Source organism: Strix uralensis, chromosome 4 (assembly GCF_047716275.1).
Source record: "Strix uralensis isolate ZFMK-TIS-50842 chromosome 4, bStrUra1, whole genome shotgun sequence".
Classification (NCBI taxonomy): Eukaryota; Metazoa; Chordata; class Aves; order Strigiformes; family Strigidae; genus Strix; species Strix uralensis.
The window spans coordinates 97,049,721-97,073,170 of NC_133975.1; the positions used below are offsets into that span (position 1 = coordinate 97,049,721).

Consider the following 23,450-nt stretch of genomic DNA (forward strand, 5'->3'; position numbering starts at 1 on the left):
GCAATTATTGCTTTTCTTCCAGAAATAATTCCTATTATTCTAAATTTCTACATCTTAAGGGAAGATGTATTTACAATGTGTCAGTCCACTATGGTACTTAATTTTGTGATTTGCAAAGAAAAAACTTCATGTTTGAATGCTTACCCATTTATCTCTCAATAAGTAGTTGCTGAAGAATGCTGCAAGGCTCTACAGGTGCTTTTTAAAAAAGTAAAAGATTGTACAGGTATTCGAAACCTGTATTGGGTTCAATTCAATTAACCTGCAATTATAATAAACTCTTACCTTATTTAAATTCAAATCAAACTTGCTAGTTGATTTAAACTCAAATCAAATTTGCTAGTTACCCTGCCAGTGACTGTCAGCCTAGGGCGTTATGAAGGTGAAAACATATCTAGCAAGTGAGAGACATTGGATAGGAATGGCTTTCCTCACATTACTGCATTCATATGTTTATCTGTGTTTTTTATATATAAAGATTTACCCCCTCCCTCCAATTTATAATACTTCCAAGACCTACTGGCCTCTATTTTGCTTACGCTTAATGCCTGGCACTTTTAAATCACTTTTACTGTCTCTTACCACGTTTAACAAAAAACCAAACTAACGACTAAATGTAACCCTCCACAGATGTTACCAGGGTTATAGCACAGTTGTTTTAATAGAGCACAGCAACAGCTTTGTTGCAGGAAATGAGAGCAAATATCTCTTCCAGTGGAAACTATGGGAAGAATTTAAATAGAAAGAATATTACCCAAACTAGAATTTGGTTTTTTAGGTGGTAAACCTAAAACCTGTATGCTGAAAGGGCCAAGGGGTCCCTCTAGCACAGTTGTTAAAAACCCCAATTTTAGATCTCATTCCAAGTAAGGCTGGTTGTATTATAGAACCTCCATATGTTTCTGTAAGACAAAGATGCATTATTTAATAAAAAAGTCGGCTGAGTCATGAACTAGGAGTTAATCATATCCCTCTTGTACAAATTCTGAGCTGAAGCTGATTCCGCTTATAGCATGCAAGATTACACAGGTGGTAGATTTATTTTCTGATGTATTTATGTCAATTGATATTAAATCTTTGAATTTGAATATTCCCTCTGATGGTATCCTCAGGTTTGTGATATCCATCTTTAACTTCCTTCAAGAAAAAAATTCCAGTAAAATTTACTATTACTTCAATCATTTAGTATTTCTAACCATTTTGGCATCTTTCTCATTAGTAACAGGTGATGTGACTGTTAGGCAGAAAAAGCTAAGGTATGGCTGATGTTTTAAAAAAAAGTTTAAAATAAACTACCAAATTTTAAGCCATCTTGAACATGACAAAGTGGTACGTTTGTTAAATATTAATTCTGATTTATTATTCTGTATTGCTACTAATTAATGAGTTACAAGGGGAATTAGTCAGGTTACAATATATACATGAGTATCTCCAATGGCACAGTATATTCAAAGAACAAAGATTCCTACTGGTTAGAAATGTTTGTAATATCAGCATTAACAGGAGAAACTAGCCACTGCAATTTCTGGTATCATCAAAAGGCAGATTGTATTCCATCTCAAACCACCTTTAAGATTGGTTGAGATTAAGAATAGGTATGCTGTTCAGGCAGGAAGTGAAGATGAAAACCCACCATTTGAGAAAGAGGAGTTATACCTCGGCAAACACTGTGAGGATCTTGGATCTGCATTGCAGAGGCACCAAAAGTTGATGGTTCCATCCTGAGAGGAGTTAGGAGACTCACCAACCTACAGTACTTGTCTGGCAGATGAACTGCTTCTTTCTGGGATTCTTTATGTGAGGTATTGCTGAAAGGCTGTTGAGAGCCGTCAGATGGCCCCTACTCTGTGCTTATCCATATAGGTTGCTGTTGCCAAAAGTGCTTGTAATTTTTGACCTTAGGATGATGTTTCACAAGCTATACATAAAGTAGTGAGGAGCAGAATGAGCAATGGAAGTCCGCAGGTAAGCAGAAATGGCAACTTGGGGACTGGTCTAGAAACTAGAGTGGATATGTATCTTGAGAACTGTTGGGGTGGAGGAGTGCAGGAGCAATACATAGATAGTTAGGTGGATGTTAGAGAAGTGTACTGTTGCAAGAATTATGCTGAATATATCATATAATTGGAAGTCTTAATATATGATTAAGGTATGTGACACAACTGACGTGATTTAGTGAGAACTCATATGAGTGGAATATTACTATAATGGGGTATAGTCTTTTCAAAGACAGGCCAAAGAATCAGGAGGAAAAAACATATGTATTGAAAATTTAGAGGAACCTAGAGTTATTGAATGATCTGGTAAACACTGAAGGGAAAATAAGGTAAAGTCAAAGTGAGTAAATGACCATAGAAGATGGAGGCAACATTTTGTGAACAGTTAGCAAAACCATCTAGAATTTGGTGGCATGAAGAAATATTTAATTACCCAGATATCCTTTGAGAAATGTATGATAGAGTAAATTTAACAAACATTCACTGGTGGCTTTTTGTTTTATTTTAGTAATGTCATAGTTCTTTTTTTTTTTTTTTTGATACGGGGAAAGAAAGCAACTTGCTGGGAAGTTCCTATAGATGTAATTTTAAATAGTGAGTAACCAGCTAGGAATGGGTAAGTGAAAGTCAACTTGATTGATGTGACAGTGAAATGATGGTACTCACAATGTTTAGCAAAGAAAACAAAATAGAAACAGTGGATGTCAAGAAGACGACTATGAGAACTAATGGAACTAAAGATCTCAGGGAAACAAGGATTGAAAGGAAAGCTTTTTAAAAACAGCAACCCTCCCCCCTGCCCCCAACTTTCAAACTCATTTGAAAATGGAAAGGTCACTAAGTGAAGGTAATCCAATTGCAAAGGAAGGAATGAGACTCGTTGATTTCAAACACACTAAGATAGCATATAAAAAGGGCTAATAATGTTGCATTAATAAAGTAATAAGGGTGAATATAAAAGAAAAACATCAATTTAGAGAGATAATTTCAAAAAGGCTAAGGCTCATTTGAGCTAAAATGAGCAAGATATGTCAAGGGAGGCAACATTTATGTTAGAAATTCCTTGTACTAAAAGGAGGACCAAAACCCACCATTCAGTAAAGATCTCTTAAGTCATGCTAAGGACAAAGTTTGTAATACTTTTTTCTTACATCAGTCTTTGCTAAAAAATTTGTTTACAAGTGCTAACCTTGCTTTTTCTAGTATCAGTAGACTAGCATCTCTATCCATAACTAAAAAAAACAGGGTAGGTTCTGTACTTAGACTGGGTGTTTTCAGATTATCTGTTTGATGGACCTCATCAAACTTAAATTACTGTGTGAAGAAATCTCAGAAATATTAATAGTCAAAATTAAAGATGGCCACAAGAGTGGTGCTATGATTAGAAACAACAGCACAAAGGAGAATAACTGTTTAGGTGGAAGGTTTCTTAGATCGTGAACTGCATGAGTTGCAAAAAAGGTGAAACATCATACTGTGGTGTATAGAAATTAAGATATATTTCTGCTCTGTGCGGGTTTGTTAGGTCTCAGTTAGAATCCCACATTCTGTTATGTGAACCTTAATAAAAGAGCTGTGAATCATTTGGCGAGAGTGCAGAAGAGATCGTCAAACAATGTCTAGATGCCTAAATCACAGACCTAGAAAATACCTAAATCAATATAGAAAGAATTGGGGTGAGTTGAAATGAATGAGAGAACTCTTGGGAGTATTAGATACTAAGAAAACAATAAATAGCTAGGGATTTTTTGTAACCTCCATCCACTAGGGGCCTGAAAAGAGATTAGACAGAAGTTGTATTGGAAATGGCATGAGGATAGTTAAATGGAATAGGTGATCTCTTGCAGTGTCTTCTAGGTGATTTTTCATTTGTTTTCAAAAAGTCTAAATTTCTATATGAGCAAAAGGAGATGTCAGAATTTCTTGCAAGTTAGAGCTAGATGCACTTACAACATGACAGACAGTAGTAATAGGGAAACTGCAACCCTCAAAAGAATTAGTTATTACAAGACCTGGACTGGATTTTCTGCATAAGACATTATGGGGAGGCTACAGTTAGATTGTCAGTACATATGTACCTGTAAAATACCGAATATGAACTATTGTACATCTGAAGGCAATCCAATAACAGTCATCTGTGAAGTGCATGTGAAACATCCTCAGGTAGTAAAGAAGAGAATTCTTTCACTAAAAGAAGATAGATCAGCATGTACTGTGTAATGTAATTTATTTTTCATGGTATGTTAACAGTCTGTGTAACATTGCCAAGTAAATGTTTTCTTTGATGTATTTTATGTTTTATTCCATTTCTAATTCTGTTGCATTTGAAATCATTAAGCATGGATTTGTTTCTTTGAGCAGTCATGAAGCCTCAATAAAAGTTAAAAATGTTTTGCATATCAGGATATGCAGTATTAACCTGAGACCTGGAACTGGTTTTATAATGTGAATACCTTATTGTTACATAATGAATCACTTAGGAAAAAATGTAACCCTGGTACAGAACAGTGTTTCCCCACCCTGGTACAGAACAGTATTTCCCCATTCATTAACTAGAATTGTTGGTCTAGTAAGGCACATCTAGTAAACTTCTCACTGTCAAAGAAAATTCACATAATTAGTAATCATTGAGACAAACTTGTCATTTTTGTACGAATATTTTAAAAAGGAGATAGGGAGAAAAGCAATAGGGACAATGACTTTGAAGAAGTTGATTGAGTGTTAGTATTATTTTATAGTTTTGTGAATAAAATAAGAGCTTTCAGCCAAGGCTGAGAGGCTTAAAATAATCTTGGAGCTCGATGATTCACTTGGATTTTATGATGGGCTATAGCAAGCATCAATTTAGTTTTATTGTGCAGATGTCATATGTCTAGACATATACTAGAAATCTCTGGAGGTTTTCCTAACTTGCAATCTGGGCCTTGTTCTTTGTGGTTGCAAAAAGAAACACTGTGAACTGGAGGAGGTTGTGGCTCTTAAGTCACTTGCCTGTCCACTGTGGGAACAGACATAATATTTAGCACAAATCCCCTAAGTGCTTGGTAAATCAGCAACCCTTAAAACCATCTGGAGGGGGAAAAAAAAAAAAGTATATTTGAGGGTAGCGATTAGCAAGACTGTCAGAGAGCACTCATTGTCCTGAGAGGGTTGGGAGATAAAGCAGAAGTATGTAATTTCTGTATGGTTTAATGCAGCATTAAGAATATGAGTGTTGTATCACTCTGTGCCATCTCTCACTCTAGAGTCCAGAAGTATGACTGCAGCAGTGGTCCTAGTACTGATAATGGAGCTGTCGTTAGAATGGATTCACCATGGACTGCAAATGCTGTCCGGGAGATCCTGAGTAGATTCCATAATAGCTGGCCCAGGTTGAGTTCTCTGTTGCCAAGGTTTTTCTGCTAACAGCTGTTTTCAAGATCGTTTATGTATGGCTTGACAGACAGCAGCCATCCTGTCGGATAGCAATCCAGACACAACTTCAGACTTGCGTATGCATTTGATACGTTTGACACAGCAGTTTTGCACCAGGAAGTTTTTAGTAAATGTTTAACTTGACAACAAATTGCAGTGTAAAATTCAGATGAATTTCATCTATTCTTTCATATACTTAGAATTTAAGATGTCTGGAGTTTTTGAAGCTTTGTTTTGCTAGCCATCTTATGTAACCCAACAATTGGCTAATGATTTTGGGTTTTTAGAGTAGTCAAGTAAATAGTAACTTTAGCAAGCCCAGAAAAGGATGTAAATGTTTGTGAACAATGTGTTGTTAAACTGTTATGATGATTTACCAAGGCTGTTAAAGGAAAATTAATTAACTTGGTGTTAAAAGATGAAATGTGAGATAGAGAGTCTTCCTTGTGCTTATTGGTGGTGGCACATATTGTTTTAGTCTTTTAAGAAAGAGCTTTAAAATCTTGTGTTGGTTAGGAGTATTAAATTCCTGGCATTGTGTGAATTTTTTTCAGACACGCCTTTGTATTTCAAGTTTATTGTAGTTTAAGTAGAATCAGAATGCAATTGGTGGAAACTAGCTCACAAATCATGCTTCACAAGCATTATTTTCATATCTTTTCCTGCAGAAAAAAAGAGATGGGTGCAAATTGAAATACAAGACATTCCTTTTAAACATAAGCGGAAAAAAAAGTCCCTGTACAAGTGATTGAAACACTGGAACAGGTGGCTAAGAGGTTGTGGAGTCTCTGTCCTCCAAGAGAGTCAGAACCTGACTAGACATAGTCCTGAGCAACCTACTCTGGTTGACTCTGCTTTGAGCAGGGTGTTTGGACTAGGCAATCTCCAGAGGTCCCTTCTAACCTCAACTAGGCTATAATTCTGTGATTCTGTATCTGATAAAATGTGTTCATGTCTTTGAAGAAATCTGACTAAATATTTGTTATCTCTTACATTAGCTTCTTTGAAAGAAATGATTTTTGTATTTTTTAAAGCTTTTTAATTAATTTATTGTACATACTATATGAGTTGACTGTTTCATGCTGAATAAAAACAGATGAGCCCAGTATTATTAATGTTTATCAGGAAAGGAGGAAATGCTTTAAAAGCATGAATATGAGGCTTTTGCTTACCATGCGTATGAACAGCATGCCTCACATCTTATGTCTACAAATTACATCATGGTAGTGTCTAATGATAGTAATCCTTGACGTTTGGCAAGGTTGGGATAAGGTGCATGTGTGAAAATTTTAAGAGTGGAATTTTGTCTAGATACGTTTATCTTTTTTTGGGAAAATACCCTAGGTAAAAGTGCTAGAGGATATATAGGAACCCTAGAGATCTTGTGTTTTACAGGAGAAAAAAAAAAAAAAAATCCTCTCAAGCAGGGAATAAAAGTAAGCATCTAATACTGCTTTACAGGAATTTCTCTTATACCTAGATGTCAAGGGAAGTGATGAGCAGCCCCTTAAACAAGCCAAAATTAGAAAGGAATATGAGTTTTTTAAAACTTTTTGCCCTTTACCTTCCATAGGCTGTGATGGACCTCTTAAAAGGTCCATCACAGAATCTCACATCTGGATATTGTCTGTGGCTCTGCTCAAGCTCCTTGTAGTTATATGACAAGAATACTGAAATACACAGGTGCAAAGAGCATATCAATATGCATTACCTCGTGGTATTTTATATCATCTGAAATGTTCACATGGTCAAAATGTAATGTTCTCTTCAGATAGTACTGAAAAATGTGCAAGCTAATTGCATTCAGAAAGCTACCTTTGGCACTTATCTTTAGAAATAATTTTAGTATGTTTATTAATGCTGTATTTTTGATTACAGTTCTGTACTTTTATGGTGTCAGACATACTGTGCAATAGGGGCTGTGTAGATAGTTGGCAATTGTAGGATATATAGCAGTCAGGATTAAATAGCAATAAAGGATTCACTGAACTGCACTAACGAATCAGACGTGATTACAGTCTGTGTCAGTGCATATGCAGAGATTAGAAGATGTGTGCTGATGAATAGACTGTAGTCCATTTGCTTACGTTATTTTTCTTTGTGTGAGGTAAGTGAAGAGAAAATGATAGTATAAGTATATGGTCCTAAATGATATGTAATATTTTATGAAGGCAGTAATAATTGAGGAAGTTGGATTAAACATTCTTTCATCTTTATGATGTATGTCACCTCTCATTTTTAGCTCTGTTCATCAATATGTTTTCTTCTTTGCGTTATTTTTTAGTAATCTTACCATTATATAGTTCTCAATAAAATATTCTGCTTTAATGTTCAAATAATGTAACATTTGATCACTTGCGGTGTCCTGCTGTTTCTGATTTCTGTTTTCAGAAGAAATATGGAAGGCAGTTTTCATTTGACTTTTTTTGTGCTGACCTTTCTCAAACTATTTTTTTTTTTTTTGCTGTAATCTCAGTTTTGCAATCGCTTGTAGGAATAAAAACACAGCATTGTGCAAAGTGATTTGTAGGTCTGAGTTCTCATTCTGAGATATACAATATTGCATAGCTTGCCCATATTAGTAGTATTTCTTGCCATGATATAATATTATTTATTCAAGGAACTCAGAGCTCTCCAGTTAAGCTTTTTGACTGTTCCATAAATGACAATTTTTTTCAGATAGATAAACTGAGATACAGTACATGACAGTACAGAAAAACTTCAGCAGAAAAGCCAGGAATAGAAATTGAATGATAAATGTAATTTAGCCTTTTATGAGTCCAGTGTCTTTGGTCTTTATTTCATGCATGGTAGAAACTCTGTATAGAACTTTTTGTAGCAATTGAAGTTCAGCAGACTAAACTCCTCTTGTTTAATTTGCAGCAGCTTCAGAATAGCCATAGATGCTTTTTAAATTTAGGATCAGGTTCACTTTTGTGTTAGGACAAGAGATTGAATAAGATGGATCGTTAGTTCTCTGACTCTTAGACTGTTCTTGTCCCCAGATATGTTGGCACCTTTTATGTAGTGCTCTAATAGGCATGGTTTTATACTGTAGCTATAACCAGATGTAGGTGCTCAGAGCAGGGCAAGGCTTTTCTCTCCCCACTTTGTTACAGTATGCCCCTTTTTGCATAGGCCGTAGAGTACTTGGTCCTTGGGGCTGTCCAAAATCCAGAAAATTCCTTCCTGGTAGAACTCTCAACCAAGTACTGCTCATTGGAAATAAAGAGGCTTCATTTGGAGAAGGGAAGCTGTCCTTTTAGTTCTTACCTCATTATATTTGTTGTATTAACAAACATCCACCACTCTTTTTTTTTTTTTTTTTTTCTCCCCAGAGTAACCTTGTAAAGTTTTCAGCATGAACTTCTTTCCTGTGTGATGTGAAAAATAAATCTTAAGTTCCTCATTATAGAAATTATTAGAATTCTTTGATGAGTCTTGTTATTATTCTTGGATATTTTTAAAAGATGGATTTTTTCCCATATGGTTCATTTCATGAGCATATGGGTCTGTTTTGTGGTTTTGGGAGATAACAATGATCCAGATTTTCTCTGCATGTCCTGGTGTTAAAAAAAAAATTATATAATAGACTACCTAGTACTGCAGAATAGAATAGGAATTTGCATTATATGCATCCACTTCACTTACCAACTTAATACTTTATTATTTTGTACTGTTTTAATCTGCAGCCTCTTCTGGTGCCCATTCTAATATTTCTTGTTTTGTGAATAAGCCAGTAAATTATTAAATTAATTGATTAGTGTGTGTGGTGGGTATATGCATACACACTTGCATACCCTCAGCCCCACTCCACATACATAGATATAAATCAAGTGAATGAGAGAGACTTAAATCACTGATTCCTTTTCATTAGTGAGACTTTTTTTGTTTGTTTTTTAAAACAAGATGTGAATTTCTACCAAGTAGGTCCTAGGAACATCATGGGAGAAAGGTGGGTACAGTAGCACAGCTAACTCTCTGCCCTCCCACCTTGGCCAAGTAATTTAAAGCTGTATTGAGTGAATGTATGTTAATTCCTGGGCTTTCTCTGCAGTTCAGGGTGAGGATTATGTGGGTTTAGAATAATATTCAGAGCAGTCAGTTTACTGAGATGGAAGCAGCCTAAGGCTAACTTACAAGAGAAAAAACACCCCCAAAAGCCAAACCTGACAGGACTCTCACCCTTTCTGGAGCTGAGGTATTTTAGGTGGGCTCCAGTCAGGTGCCTTTGTCTTTTTAAGATCTAAAACCTAGAGGAACTTCGTAAAGCTAGGCACATTAAAAACATTTTTGTTTCAAACAAGGAAGAGCTCTTCTAATTACTTCATATATCTGATGCTTCAAATATTTGCCTAGCAATGGTAGAACTAAATTTAGTTCTTTGGAAACCTGCTGTTTCGAACTACATCTATGATCATCTAAGAGAAAACTATCCATCCTCAATAAGCTATAGAATAGATTCAGTGCAGTACTATTCATGGCTGTCGTTGAAACTGGACTCTGTTATGTGAGGAAAGCCAAGTCCAAAGGGAGCATGCCTGAAAAGATGCAAGATGTTATGGCCTAGTGCTTAGCACATCCAGCTCTGAGCAGGGAGGGTGCCTTAGTCCCTGTTCCCAAGACTGACTTGAGGATAAAATAGAAATATACCTATTTCATGTCCCTCCCCTTGTTATTCTCTCTGTACTCCATTTTATGGCTTTTTATTATGGGGACCTACAGCTTACTACTGCCACTAGCCAATATTAAATTGGCTCACATAACACTACAATGAATGACCCATGTAAAGGATAACTTCTGATAATGCTTAAAGTAAAACATAGACTGCATCAGGTTCATTGAAAGAATTCCTGTATCACGTGGTGCTCAGCACCATAAGGGGATACATGCGTGAACAGATTCCACAAGGCAAGAACAAGTTTTTTATGCCTCCTGCCAGGCAGACCAGTGAGATCCACAACAATTCATTCTTAAAATTCCAGAAGGAATGGATTTCTCATGTCTCTGAGAAGGATAGAATATCATTGTGTGGCTCAGAACCATGACGTGTCTTTCTTAATTAAAACTCATTAATTTTAGCAATTAGATGTAGCTCTCAAATTGTGCCAGCGAGGCTGGTATACACACACATAATGACACTGTAGAGGCTATACAGCATAATCCTTCGATTGCAGCTGTATCCAATCTTGGTGTTTATATAGATTTTTATGTCTCTAGCAACATGTTAGATATTTATGTATGTTTTTATTATTGTCATTCTCATAAAAAAATTCAGATACTTAGAACTTCCATCTCTTCTAGTATGGTCTTATTGCATCTTATGCAGTATAATAATGCTAGAAAACTGCTGCTAAACTATGTGTTTTCAGAGGTGTATATCTTTCTATAAACATCTGTTATGCTTGTCTTAGCTTGATATATGAACTCTGTTTCAATCAGGTCCTTGGTACATTTAACTTGGATGATTTGCCCATCTATCCTGAAACTCCTTTAAAAGTTTGAGATATTAATAAGCTTAATGGAAAAACATGTTAACCTAAGCAGTAAGTGTCCTTGATTAAAGAAGTTATGACTTTAAATATTTATCATCCACCCTAAGCTTCTACTTTTTGTTTCAAAAAATATGACCTGTTCTGTTCTCAATGTATTTCAACAGGAACGAACTCTCTGAAGTAGCCTAATGAATAAGTAGCTTTCTGCTAACTGCCCAGAAGAAACACACAAAACACTTGACTGTGTCATTGCCTACTGATTCAGTAGCTGTGATTCCACATAACTGAGAGTAGTGTAGTGTCCTCTAAAACCAACAATGTCATCATTAATTCATCAGAAACACAGCTGTGAACTTTGGTTGTTTTTTTTACCAAAGCAACTGGGCAAAAACATTCCAACGTGTGGTAAAGAAAGTTCCAAGCAACTGGGGTGCACAGTGCTTTGTGTTTAAGCCATTGACCTTGTAATGTGATCACACAGACTTTTTGTAAATTAATCTTTCAGATCTTATGAGTGACATGTGAACTTTGACTTCATGAGCAAAAGGCAGACTCCGACTCCAGTGGAGTCACCTGTATCCCAAATGCATGATAAATTTACATAACTTTCTTTTGAAAAACATGAGTCTTTTGGTGCTTTCATGATTTTACTAGGGGAAATATTCGACTTTTTTTCCTTTTTGTGCAGTGGCATACATCATTGAGTACAAATGGGATTGCCCCAAGCTTCATTAAAAAAAATATATTTTAGCTATTCCTATAGCAATTATACGTTTCAAAACTGCAGAACATCAACTGTCCTGTGAGCTACATGCAGCTGTACCATTTTACATTTTGGTAATTTGTTTGTTGTTTCTAGAATTGTATTAATTTCCCTAAAAGCAAAATTTCTTAGAATCAGTGTTTACACAGCTGATTTGAATTAAATTTTATATATGAGCATGTTCTGCAGAAGATGGGTGAAAAATTCAAACACTGAAATAATCCTATATCATCAAGACATTATTTTTTAAACTGTGAGTCTTTTTACTATAAAGTCTTTAGATTTCTACATGAGCATAATTATTTTTTTGACCCTGGTGCAGGAAAGCTGGTATGCTTATGCTTAGTATATGCTATTTGGGCCATCTCGTTTCCTGTACATCTGTCACTTGGCTTGTGGCATTCTCTTTGGTGATGAGGAGGAGGAAGTACAGGAGCCTGCCCAGCGTGGTTATGTGACCTGTCAAATGCCATCGTTGCTTCTAGTTATAAACATGTAGCCATCTCTTATTTAGCAGGCGTGGGTTTACCAGGAAATGAGTAAGTGGAGAGAAGAAAATGTGTGCTACGACATAATGTTATGTACCTATTGGCCTATAGCTTCCATAGTCACTGCAACCTGCCGTCTCTGTAAAGTGAGTAAAGGGTTTCTTGCTTTTTATCTGTATGCAGATACCTGTACTTCTGATTATATGAACCAGGATAATAACAATAAGGAACTGCAACACTTTGAATGCAAGTACTTTTCTAGGTGTCTTTTGTTCTGGGACATGAGAAAGGATCTGTGACTAAGAAAAACAACAACAGAAGATGGTGAAAGGGGTTTTTATTTCTAACGCCTAGAGAATTAAAAACTGTTATAAACTTAGTGGCATAAAGTAACTGTGAGGCTTTTCCTTGTCGGCTCTCCTACCTGGTTTTATAATGTTTATGCTGTTTCTAGTTGGGCAAGGACATAAAATACATGAATTGTGGTTATAATAATATAGGAAATTTATCATGCCAGCAGGAATATGGTCATTGGTATTGTTGCACATTTACTATATGTGTTAGACAAGCCTGAGAAAAAAATGTAAGGGTTTTAATAAATTATCAAAACTATGGTTTACTTTAACAACTAGACTTTCTGAAGAGTGACGTTTGTAGTTAGACAAAAAATGAATAATATTAACATTTTGCATTTCTAATTTTTTTAAAAAACAGCTGTCAAACATCAAGTAATACTAAGAGATTAGCACTTGTTTTATCTCAGTCTTAGCTTCTTTATTGTTATGGGGTAAATGTAAATTTTCTAGTAATGTATATTTGAATGCTTCAAGATTCAACTCCTATTCTTGTACTTACTGAAAGGTCCTGCCCCACCCCTTCCTCAAGATCAAGAACGGGTGCAGGCAGGCTTGAAACTGCAAATAAAATGTTTTCCCTGGGGCAATACTGTTCATCACATTCTTCCTAAAGGCCTTTGGGTTTTCGTTTTGAATGGAAATAGAAGAGCCAGATGCAGGTATCTAATTTCAAAATACCCTTCCATTCTTTAGAAAAGAAAAAGATTCTTCATTATTCTCTTTCTCTTTTAAAAACTTTTTTTCAGCACTCCATAAAATATATGCCCACATTGACAAGAACAGCTGCAACCTGATGTTCCCTATAGAACCTTTGCACTTGCCCTGTGGCAGCAAGCCCCACCAAACACACACAAAAAAATCAAATTCTTTATTAGTTATTTCTCTGACCTCTCATAAGCAGAGACTGAGATGTGGCAAAACTATCCCTACCCTTACTCATTTATCTATACTCAGGTACAGTGATTTTTCTCTTAAATGCAATGATCACTTCATAGATTTTAGATAGGATGTTCCTTAGTGAGTGTAATTATTCATGCCGGGAATTGAAAAGGTCAGAAACATTTCATGAACAGTAAATGGGAACTTGATTTTTTTCTTTTTTGAGAGACTTAATAGTCCTGCCAATGTGACGTAGGATTCTGTATTTGCAATTCACAGAACGACAAATATTTCCAACTTCTTTTTCCCACAAGTTGTGTAACTTTTACTATTAAAGCTCTAGATTTTTGTAGTGCATAATTGCACTAAAATCTATTAAAGAAGAGACAAAACCAAGTCTTCCTTTAAAATGGTAACAATTAAAAAATCAAAAACTGAAAAAATTATAGTTTCAGGTGTACTAGACTGATACTTTTGGAGAGTTGTCCTGGCTCTCGGTGTTTGAGTGTTTGCATTTGCCAATACGTTGGCAATACTGTACACGCTTTTTTATTGAGTTTGTGGGATGAACTACAACAAGACAATGAGAGCTAAGCCAGTGTTATACATTATGGATCTTGTTATTTAAAAATAGGTGTCTTTACAATTCTGTATTTTAACATATTTCTCAGAAATAAGTTTCTGAAAAGTGTCTTATATACCTTTTTCTAATCCTCTGTGATTTACCAAATTTCTGTTGTAATATTGATCTCTCCTTCTTCCCATTTATTCTCTTTTTGCTCAGTATCCTTTGAATTGTATTGTCAGAAAAGCTTCAGTTTTAAACCAGTAATTTGTAAGCAAAATTCTAAGTGTTCTTTCTTTAGATTTTTGTCTGAGTTGAATTACAATCTGAGGTGTTGGTGTCTCTCTGCCGACTGGGAAATACCTTGGGGAACTACAGTTGACATGAGCACTCATCTCAGGCTCTTGATTTAGGTGCCGTGGATGTGAAACAAAGAAATACTATCATCTGTATTTAATGCAGAGTCAAAAACTCTGTAAGAAAACCAGATTTATAAAAGAAACTGCATGCTTTTTTCCTTAACTTCGATAATTGAGATTGTATACTACCTATATTACTTCATTGGAGAACACTGCAGGTTTCTGTATCTTGTTATTCCACATATAGCAGAACTTCCTTCATATCATCCTTCTGCTATTGGGACAGAATATTTCCATCTCCAAAATACATATCACAGGTTAGGTTTACTGTATACATGTATATGTTATATAGAAAAAGTCAGTATTCAGAACTCCCTGTTGCAATTGATACCCAGGGCCAATTAAGAAGAGTGACTTTAAAAGATATCCCTAAAGAATATTAGGAAATACGATCTGAACTCCTAGAATACATATACTATTATTTTGTTATTTTTTTAAGCTTCTGTCTATAGTTGCTTTTGATGAGCCTTTATGGCTTTACTGTTCCTTGGGTAAGTCCTCCTTGTTCTTAGTGAGAATAAACTACACCTAACTACATGGGTCATCTAGATCATGTGGTTGTGGCTTCCCTGTTTTCCCTCTTACTGGATGGAGGCATTTTGTTAGTTTTATTGGTGTTTAGCACTTGCAGTGAGGTTCCTTATGTTATGAAGAAACAAATTCCATGCCCTTAGTTTTACTGCTATCTATATTTTCTGTTCCCCCAATGGATTATAGACCTGTAAGTGTTTTTATAAACTCAAGATACTTCAGATTTTGCTACAATAAGATACTGTGGTGCCATTATGCTACACTGTATCTATTTATTGGAAAAAATAAAAGTCAACATGACCAAAAAAAGAAAAATAAGTGGGTTTTTGTAACAGAAAACAGCTGCAACCACATCAAGGCATTTTTGTCTACTCTACTGGCTTTGCTGAAAATTAAAGCCACAACTTAATAATATTCAAGGAAGATATTTCTATGGAATGAAATCTGTTAAATGCTTAATAATAAACAGTTAAAAACACAAAACGGGATGTTTAAAAAACTGTTTTTGAATGCTAAATAGCCTAGATTGCAGAAGTTCTGCTTCTTCAATAGAGGCTAGAAAATGAAAGTCTTATTCAGAATGATGGATTGTAAATACCAGTTCAGGAATTTGTGTCTTACATTTTTTGCACACGTTCAGTGTGTTCAATTAAAACCAGCTTGCTTTCTAACTTAAGAGTACTTGAAAGTATATGAAATCAAGTGCTCTAAAACCAGGGAGCTATCCATTTGTTGAGAAAAATTTTAGAAGTGAGAGAAAAAATTATACAGTGACTCATATGTAGTACAATGCTTAGTTTTTTCTGTCTACAAATGCAGTAGATTAGATGAGCTAATATTGAACTAATCTGAAGTTAGAAGAAATGAATTCTTGCAAAACATCTGTTGACAACCTTGGATTAGATGGATTTTAAACTCAAAGAGATTTAAATCAGAGACTTATCATAGTTTAGTATTTAAATCAAGGGAGGGTTGCATCATGATTTATGCAGCTTTTGAAATTCTTAAACTTTTAAATTATTTTTCTAAAGAATGCTTGACTCATATTGTTTAGTGAATATTAGGATATGTTGATGTTCAATTAAATACGCCCATTACATTAAGTCAGTACCTCTTTGCCCTAGCCGGGAAAATATAGTCTATGCAGATGTAATTACACAGTTTAATGTATATCTACTTAGAATTGTAGTTCTTACCTTTTGTTCTATTAAAGATACTGAATAAAATTCCTTTCTTTGTCGATTCCCACTTATTAGAAATTTGTGTCCTGCTGCTTATGATGGAAGATGGAGTATAATTAAGTAGCAAGGCAACAGTGTTTAAAAACTATTGAAACTTAACTAATGAAATTTTTTATTATACAATATATACAAAAGTCAAATATGCTGTACAATTACAGCCAGGATTTGGATCTCAGGGCAAGAGGTATGAGGACACTACAGACACTGGTTGCAGTTAGGGAGGAGAATAATATAATATTATAACATTTTAGGGTATCTCTTGGACAGAACCAAATTTCATTATGATGTTGGAAATGTTTAAAAAGCCCCAAACCAACCTCTGTTTAAAGCTACTTGCTTTCTTCTTAAAAGGAAGTATTACCTGCAGTTAGTGGATTGACCCTATTGCTTGAAAAGTCTCTGTGATTTTAGAATACTAGATCTCTTCTTGCATTTCTTTTTATTCATCATCAGAGGATCAAAACTAGTTCCTTGCTTTTCCAGCTCCTGTTTGGTTTCTCAAATTCACATGAAACAGAATTGAACTAAAGAAAACAGAGTAAATTCAAATGCATAAAATGTCTCTTAGTACCTCTGAAAGAGACTATAATTATCAAAATTTGTCTTATCAATTCGTTTAACTCAGCAGACTCAGCTGCTTAGGTAGTAATAATTCCCAGCCACTAATAAACCACTGTTTATAACTTGCTTTTGCATATAATTTTTTCTTTGATGTACAATAGTTTATGTTTTAGGAAAGTCAGACTTTACCAGATTTAGCCATAGTTTCACACTCACCAATATTTTAGGAAAGATTAGTATAATAGGAAAAATATTTCTAATTTAATATGAAATAATTTCTATTACCCTTTATTTGCTTTTGTATTTAGGTATTATATAAAATATATTCAGAATTTCCTTTGATATTCCTTTGCCAACCATTTGCTTTGTGGTATGAAACCTACTATTCAGAAGTTAATTGGGTAATAAAATATAGGAGTTTTTGTAATAGTTTTACTGTTTTGTAACAGTAAATAAAAATTCACTTAGCTTTCCTTTATAACATAATGCATAAGTCTTATGTTATATTAGATCTTAAAATGACAGGAAAAGCCAGCATGCTAATGGAAATACAGATTTTAATGAGTTATATTTGATATTTTAACTGTTTAGGTATGAATCCAGTACTGTTTAGGGTCTAAAGGTTACAAATACCATATTTGGTTCAGTTAATGAAAATGGAGCTTCAAAGTCATAGTCTTCCCGTAATGCATATATAGGCAGTTGGAAAAAAAAAAAAAAAGTAGAGTAACTTTCAGTTACTTAAAAATACTAATTTTTTATTAATAAATACATGCCTGATAGGAATGTTAGAAACTTTAAACCTGTGTGACATTTTCAAATTTTGTTTCCTAAAGTTAACTTCTTAAAGCTTTGGTAAGGACATACAAATTTAGATTTCGGTCTCCATGGGTGAAAATTTCATTGCTAATATTCAGGCACCTAGAAAATGTTATACAACCTGTAGATAAAAAGCTACTATGAAATGAAGCTAAAATTGAAAGTAAGCTTCAGAAAGTACAACTTGTAGCAGTTCAGAAAGAAATCTTTTTGGGTCTTTAAAAGTTATAAAATTATTTCCATATGCTTCCAAGAAGAAATTCACACTTAACAACCACTGAATTTCTTTCATTATATGCTAGTATAGTACCACACAAACTGCAGCTGTGAGTAATGTAGCTTAGTGCCTGTGGTATCAAATGAGAAGAAAATGATTGTAAAAGATATTTTAGCTTCCTTTTTTTTCTACTTCTGTCACCTCTGGCAACCCGTTGCTTTCTCTTTCTAAAGTCTACAGGGTGTGGCATAGCTGATGAAGCACAGTTTTTCATTATTTGCACTTTCAAACCACAAGCAATTGACTGGATATTTTTTTAGAAAGTTAAAATAAAAAGAAGTATTATACGTCTTTGTAATGACTAAAATATGCATGTTTAAATTAGTTTTGCCTGCAAGAACTTGTCATAATTATTTTTACTTGTATAACCTGTAGGCTATCTTAAAAATCAAAAAGAAATTAACTGCTGCAAATACCGTGTCTCTTCTTCACAATTTTCACCTACTTTGCTACTCTAAATAAGAGCAAAATTATATAAACTCATGTCCCCTTTTGATTTCTGTTAAGATTTGTCTTTGTCAGAGAAAGGGGAAAAAGTCCTTTAGGGTTTTTATTTCCAATTTATTAATGAAGTTAATTTTATCTTCTGAAATTTTATACTGTTTTTAATTTTTTGTTTTAAATGGAGATTTTATAGGTTTCCATGAGGCTGATTTGATAATGACTTTGATGTTGGGGTTCTGATGGCTCATGATGTTACATGCTGAATTGTCTTTTCAAACAGTGATGTTACCAGTTGCCCACTAATCTCCTCCTCTTTTTTTCTGGTGTTCCTGTTTTCTTGCCTAGATACTTCCATCCTTTCTGCTTTCTGGCTCTTAGCAGCAGCAGCTACAGAACATTGACTACCAGACCTTTTCATTCCGCCATTACACAAACAGAAACAGTGAAAAAAATAAGAGAAAGGAAAATGTAACTAACAGAAGGAAAGATAGCAGAAGGAGGAAAAGAGCAAAATCAGGATTTTCTCCTGTGGCTCAGGAATCTTGTTCATTCTTAAAGATTTATGTCTTTCCTGAAACAGTACAGAAGTCCCCAAACTACACGTAAGCACAGGACTACCAGATGGTGAATTATGTTTGTAGCGCAAGGAGCTCTTAATTTCTGAATCCGTTATTCAGCTTCCAGTCTTAATTTTTAACACCATCAAATCGATACACATTACTGTCCTCTCCAGAAACATGCTCACTGGGATGTGTGGTTTTGATGTACTCTAGTTAGATTTTCTCTCATTACATTCTGAAATAACCCTTCTGAAATAACCTTATAGAGGAAAGGTTAACTTTTTTCTTTTATGTTTGTTAAGGTCTTTCTCATAATGTAGTGTTTTTAAAACAAACAAGAAAGCACTAAAAGCCATAACATGACATGCTGGATGGACACTTAAGAATTTCTTTGTAAAAGTGGATGTACGGGTCTCTGTACTGGATCTGCCTGGGATGGAGTTAATTTTCTTCATAGTAGCTGGTATGGTGCTGTGTTTTAGATTTGTGACAAAAACAATGTTGATAACACACCCATGTTTGCACAGCATCAAGGCCTTCTCTTTCTCACTCTGCCCTTCCGAGATGCGCAATGGTCTGGGAAGGGACACAATGTGGCAGATGACTTGAACTAACTGAAGAGATGTTCCATGCCATATAACATCATGCACATCAATAAAGAGGGAAAAGAGGGGGCTCTAGAATGTTACCCATCTTTTGCTCAGGAACTGTCTGAGCATTGGTCTACCCATGGGAGATGGTGAGTGATTGCCTTCGCATCACTTGTTTTCTCTCTCTCTTCTTTCCCTTCTCCTTTGCTTTATTAAACAATTTTTATCTTGATCCACAAGTTATGTTGCTTTTCCTTTCCTCTTCCCCTGTCCTACTGGGGCAAGGGAGTGGGGAGTGAGCAAGCAGCTGTGTGGTGCTTAGCTGACTATTGGGGTTAACCCACAACAGTCTCATAAGGACATATTCCCATAATTAAATGGGTTTACAAGTTATGGACACCAATCCTGACTTCTGTGGTGCAAAAGAACTTTGGGCTTTTAGCATTCCTGGAAATTATAAGAAGCTCTTCCACAATGACATGATGTTTTGTATGCAGCATATTAATAATATTCCACAGTAACACTGACCAGTACTCTTCATAGACAAGTGCATGGTTCTTCAGTGTGATGCATAAAGGTGAGACCTTGGAGTTGATGGTGGATGTTGAGTTGAGTAGCGTGGAGAATATAAGGCAGGGATTGACTTTTCAGAGGAGAATAGAGCTGTTTGAGAAACTATTAATAAGTCATAAAATAACTAAAATTTACAAAACCTTCCTGTGCTGATATGTCAAAAATCTGAATGTTGTCTCAGTAGATCAGTATACTCTTAAAATAGAGTTTATCGGGAAGAGAGCAGTCACTTTAGAATTTGCTGTTGCAGTCCTACACAGCAGTAAAAATGTAAGTAAATTAGAGCATCAAAGTAAGTTGTTTCAAGCAAATAAATTATCAAGAGAACTGTTTGCAATACTTTCAGATTAAGCAACAAAATATACATGTTTATAGACATGCCAGCTACATGAGTCCTTAAACAGGCCTGGCTTTCCAGTGCTTATTCATTTACTGTGCATCATTTTATGTTTATTTACTATAATTAGAAATAATCCTGCCATATTAGCTTTCTCCCGTGCTAAAATCTGATAACACCTTTCAGACTGTTTCTGTTACTGTGTAGATGTGGAAAACACGCCTAAATCTTTGAACTTGCAAGCCCGTAGTCACAGCAGGTCTGTCCACAGCAATCTACAAGTTTGCATTCCTACCACATGCAGTAAGGTTTTCTCTATAGACCCATGTCACCGAGGAATTCAGCAAGGAACAAGAAATCTTCAGTCAGAGGAGGGCCACAAGTGTGTGAAAAACTAGCCACACATAAACAGTCAAGGTCATTAGCAGGCTCCTAAACTCCTGCCTAGGAATTAGTTTTTTGGATCATTAACGGTAAAAAGCCTAGGAAATGAATAGGACTCAGTGTCTCCTATTAAAAATTAGCCAGAACAATTAAAAGGTTTTCCAATTTCTAATGAGAACCAGACCTAATAGCTTCTTTTCCCTTGTCTAGTGGTCTGTTTCCACATTTTGAATTACATTAATTTTATGCCCTTGTATTTTTAAAGAAATATCTTGAAGTATTTTTACTGTATAGGAGTTGTAAATTATTTACAGTGAGGGCAGTGAGAGCTTGGGAGAGGTAGAATCTAGTGTCTCCCTAAGACTGTGTTACTGATTCCAAGTCTTGTGACTCTAAACTAGTACAGTTAGCTGTCACAGGATTTATTCTGGTGTGTGTGAATTTGTTTTGCAGACTCCTAATACAGTTGCTGTATTATGTGATCCAATGAGTTAAAATGCTCATTTGGTTGCAAATACACAGCGTTTTTTGGTGTGAGGTGTCTCTTCTTAGGGATTTCCCTAAACTTATTTTTCTGATTTCAACAGCAACCTTTCTGCTTTCTTTTCAATGTAAGTTTCTGGCTACTGAGTGGATGACTGATGGCTGTTTAACAGCTATCTTCTCCCCTACTGTATATTTTTCCTTAACCCTCAAATGACTTCGGCACAACAAAATTGCAGTGAGCTTTTAGTATTTTAAAATGTAATTTTTGGAGAGGTGTGTTAAATACTTTCTCTTTCCTTATCTTTGCATCCTTGCAAGCATGTCTTACAAAACAATCCAAAGGGAGGAAGAGATAAAAAGAGAACAGAAATAAGTAATGTTTTACACTGTCTGCTTTGCCTACAGGGCTGCCACTCTGGAGGAAAACAAGCCCACAAGTTACCAAACTTTTTCACTCTATAGCTGTTATACTCATTTCCCTCCCCATTTGCCTTAGGCTCTGAATCTCCCCACCCAGCCCTCTGGTAATAATCAAGGTAATCTATGAACTAGTTGTCAATACAAGCCATATGATTTTCCTGAAAGGAAAAATAGAAAAAATTAAATTTGGACAAAGAAAATTAGACTGTAGGTAAATGGGGTGGGGATGGGGGGAATAAAAAGACAAAAGAAATGCAGGATAAGATGATCTTCCTCTCTATGTTCAATTTGTACTCAGTCATTCATTTACTCCAGATGCAGAATTCCTTTCTGCAGGGAGTGAATTGCCCTGTCATTAACATAAAATTAGCTCCAAATGATCTTGGCCAAGAGCTTTGAAATATGTTAGTATAGAACCACACACTCAAAAACATGTGGGAATCCATGTGGGTTTCCAGATGTGAGAATCTGCTGTGATACAAATATAGTTATGTTTATGCAGCATAATAATCTGCTCTGTGGATATACTCTCGATGCAGCTGTGCTTCAAGTAGTGGTATAACTCTGTTACTGTGGTGCTCTGCCTGAGTGAATGCATCTGGTTTCTTATAGTGACTCCATTCTGATAATGACTACTTGTAAACATTGTCCTGCAAGTTAAAATACTCCTTCAAGAAATGTAAGGAATTTGGCGTGGGTTAGTAGATTAGATCGAGAGTGAAAATTTGAAAAATTCCATGTTTCATTTTTGATTTGTCATGTGTTTTGCTACTAACTGTTTTTCCCTGTCTGACTTATTTTTCATCAGTGAGTATTTCTGCACTAGGATTAAAATTTAAAAGCCCAAGAAAAGTTTGAAGAGGTCATAATTTTTTCTTTGTTATCTAAGTAAGTGCTTGAGGTTGATTTCAGTTATATTATCAAAAGTACATTGATTGATACCAAGATTATCTGAATTTCAATATAATTACCTGATTTTATATTCATCTAAATAAAGCTTTCTACATATGAAGATAGTCTGTAGAAGCTTTTTTTTTTAAAAAAAAAAAACCCTTAGCTTCTCAATTTCTTTAATGCAGTTGTCTTCTTTTGTATGTGCAGGAAGTGAACTCAAAGTGTCTTTGAGAAGGAAGTTGGTCTGTGCAGGAAAAGACTAGTGGGTTGAATAAATCTATAAAAGTGAGTTTAAGTTCATCAGCTAGTGTCTGAACTGTAATCAGTCTATAGCAGCAGTTATTAGCTATTATTAATGTTTGAACATGTAAATACAGAATGATGACTGAAAGTAACCTAAAACATCTGTCTTGTTCACTTTCTAGTGTCACCTTGTAATTTTTAATAGCCACAACAAGTTTTACAAAGAAATAAGATTTCCTTCCTGACTGAAAACTGTCCCCATCCATGAACATGAATAATCAGTTTTTAGGCATAATCCTCCTATAATCCTCCCATAATATCACTCCTGTAGTTGGATAAGAGACCTTCAGGGAAAAAAAACAAGAAGTCAGCTAGACATCTGATACTGATCTTTCCTCTGAAATGACCTCTGAGATGACAGTAGCCCCATGCTCTAGCACAATGTAAATTCTGTATAATAATCATTACAGAGTGAATAAAATCACTGTTTGACATAAATCACTGCAGCCTTAGGGAGTTCATCAGATTCTCAACTAATCCTTTGTCTCTTGGACAAACAGAGGTTTTGACTGTAGAAAGCATCCTTTTCCATTAAATGTTGCATAGTATCTATAACATGTATATATTATTATAATATCTTCTATATCTTATTTTTCATGGGCAGATATATTATACATATCTAAAATATGTCTTGTACTTTTCCTTATAATCTTT

At 35.1% G+C, this 23,450-nt stretch overlaps 2 protein-coding genes across 4 annotated transcripts in view; one reads left to right on the top strand and one right to left on the bottom strand.

Moving 5' to 3' along the window:
• The window catches only part of THBS1 (thrombospondin 1), a 147,679-nt gene that overhangs the window by 96,538 nt on the left and 27,691 nt on the right, over positions 1 to 23,450 (bottom strand). The window lies entirely within an intron of this gene.
• FSIP1 (fibrous sheath interacting protein 1) overlaps positions 1 to 23,450 on the top strand; it is an 83,128-nt gene that overhangs the window by 54,553 nt on the left and 5,125 nt on the right. The gene's annotated exons all lie outside the window — the stretch shown is intronic.